Here is a 3,356-nt window from a genome sequence, read left to right as displayed (position 1 = left end):
AAGAATTTTTTTCTGATTTACTAGTTTTAATATGATAAAAATATTAAAATTTAAAAATAGGGTTTTGTTTTACCAGTCAGCATGATGGATTTGTCATCGTCAGCATCACTCATAAATGGATAACTAAGTAAACGTTATTAAACTCTCAGCAAAAAAGCAACAAATTTTTTTGAATACATCTGAAATCAAATTTTGAATGAATGAATTCTTTCACAACTATATTAAATTATTCAAGACAATTTTTTTTAAATAAACATAGCAAAAAGAGCTAGTTGTTTACAATAAACATGTTTTTGTACATTTTTTACATTTCTTTATAAACATTATTTTGCTTTTAAGTAATTATATTTAAATCTTAGATCCATTTTTTCAAGTTTTAAAAATTTCATTTTCATTTTACGCAATTTTTCAAAAAGTTGTGAGATAAGGGGCATTGGAATAAGTGACGATGGCAAAGAGAAGATTAACAAAGGCATTAGGAAGAGTAACGATGATTGGGTCAAGAAAATTCACAAAATATTTTACAAAAAATGAGTAACATTTGAAAAAATGTCTCAATAAAAAAACAACAATAGTTTGTAGATAATCTGTAAGAAGTACAACATATACATTACCTGGTCATCACCAAAAGGAAGCAGTTTTATTAAAAATCCCCAAGCATAAAAACTTTAAACAGTTTATTATGAAACAGATTCAAAACGTTTTATGTAAGATAAGTCAACATAAACTTGTACTTACCAAATAATATAAATATCAATTTATTCAAAGTATTCAAATTGCGTAGTTAGATTAAGAAAAATGGCTGTGAAAGTCTGGCTATAGCGACTTGCTGAAAACAAAAACTGCTTGTAAAAAAGTTGGTTTTCATTAAAAGTGCGGGAAAACAGCATGTATAAAGTAGACAATATTTGTTAGTTTTTTTATTAAGTCCAGATGATTATATATATATATATAAATATATATATATAAATATATATATATATATATATATATATATATATATATATATATATATATATATATATATATATATATATATATATATATATATATATATATATATATATATATATATATATATATATATATATATATATATGTATATATATGTATATTAGGGATATGACTTTTTAATTTTTTTTCAAATAAAATGTTTCCTGTATCATAAATCGATGAACTTTTACCTAAAATCATGAAAAAAGGCCCAAATAGCTTTCTGCAACAAAAAAAGGTCACCCCCAAAATAAAAATTTGATTTACCATTTTTATACATTCATTTTTGACCGATGTTTTAATCTTAAGCTTAATTCTCAGCTTAATTCTATTTATTTCATTATTTTGTTATGAATTTATAAATATAACGCCACACGTTACCATGGCAACGAAACGGCCGTGTGCCGGCAAATACTTGGAATTGTTATGTGATGACGTCATTGTGTTACCACGGTGATATAGACGACTGTAACAGACTGTAGAAGATTATAGAACTTAGTAGAACATTCTGGAAGCTCTAAATAATTATATAAGCGAGCTGCTGTCAGAGCTCAGTGTTGATAATGTGAATAGTTCTATGAAGTACTCTGCGTGTAACTGAGCTAATAAGGAACTACTGTAGCGAACTAAAGACGCTGTAAGTGTACGAAGTATAAGTAGTTGTAGCATTATCGTTAGGATACGGACTGGATTATCGAACTGTTATCAACATTGACTGGATTATCGAACTATAATTGGATTACTATACAGTTAAAGTATTTTATTAATTAAACGACTTTATTAAACGGATATTTACGCTCAGCTATCCGTAAAGTCGTAACAATATTATATGATGTCTCACAAGAAAAGTCATACCACAGTAACAAAGAACAAGAAGACTTGGACTAAAAATTTGGTGAGATTTCAAGAGTCACACAGAAGAAGAGGAAGCGTGGCTGTAGAAGAACATTCACTCGATGAAAAATCCAGAATACAACTTCAATTGCAGATCGTAGGAAGATACCAGTTTCTCGGAGCATATTTTAAAGGAAGAAAAGAACGAATAGACCAAATTTCTAAGGAAATTACAAAATTGTGGGACAATAAACTGAATTTTCCACGTGTGTCTGATCAAGTGATAAGAGCAAAGCTTATGAAGGTGCTGAAGGTCTATGATGAATGTGTCAAGCGTGGAAAATATGATGTTCTCAATGCAATATTTGACATCACGAAAGTGAATGGCCAGTGGTTATCCTCGGAAGATAAACGTCTATACCACCTACAAAAAGAAAGTAAAGGACAGGTGGGGTACTCAACAGGACAAGTGGCAAGTAAAGAAACCATTCACCCTTCCAAGAGAAGGAAAGTCCAGTCTGGAACAGCAATACCTTCCACATCACAAGTCCTGTCTACCACAGACAGTGGTACTGAATCTGAAAACTGCAAAAGTAAGAGTGAAGATGATGAAGACGACGACGGTGATAAAGACGATGATGAGGACACTCAGAAAAAAACTAGAAAGCACTACAAAAGTAAATTTGCTGTAAGTATGGTTACATCAAGTGGAGTTTCCACAAAGAAAGCTGCTAAAATATGCAATGTATTATCACAACAAGGTATTGATATTCCAACTCCAAGTCAATCAGCAATTTACAAGTCCATATTCAAAGAGGCAGGTAAATTAAAAAAAGAAATGATACAACAACTTAAAATGGAACAGTGGTCCTTACACTTTGACGGCAAACGAATAGATGATAAGGAATATCAGGTAGTTGTACTTCAGAATGAAAGAACTGACGTGAAACTTGATGCACTGCGTTTAAAAGATGGCAAAGCTGAAACTGTTGCTGAAAAAATTGCCAAACTTATTGATGAATACAATTTGTGGAATTCAATTAAGATGATCATTACTGATACAACAAACGTCAATACTGGGAAGAGAAATGGAGTTGTTGTGAAGTTGCAACGTATGTTTAAATTAAAGGGTGTCACAATACCACAATTTATCGGTTGTCAGCATCACGTACTAGACAGAATTCTCCGTCTGGTGATGGACGAAGAACTTGGGGGTGATACCAAATCTCCAAACATTGAATACCCATTTGTGTCTGAACTGTTGAATAAGTATGATGAACTGAAGGATAAGTTTGTGAATGGAACTGTAGAAATTCTTGATAAATCAGGGTGGAGAGACGATATGAAGTTTTTGTACCATTTAACAAGAGTGTTTAGGTTCTATGAAGAACAAAGAAACTTCCCTCTGATTCACTTTCAGAACATTCCTAATATGAGCAATGCCAGATGGAACTCAAGAGCCATTCTCGCCATTCTGGCGTTCATTCTTATGCCTGAAGCGAGAAAGAATTTGGAGAAGGTTTGCAGGT

Source organism: Hydra vulgaris, chromosome 10 (assembly GCF_038396675.1).
Source record: "Hydra vulgaris chromosome 10, alternate assembly HydraT2T_AEP".
Taxonomy (NCBI): domain Eukaryota; kingdom Metazoa; phylum Cnidaria; class Hydrozoa; order Anthoathecata; family Hydridae; genus Hydra; species Hydra vulgaris.
The sequence above is the reverse complement of the archived record's forward strand: the minus strand, read 5'-3'. Positions refer to the sequence as shown.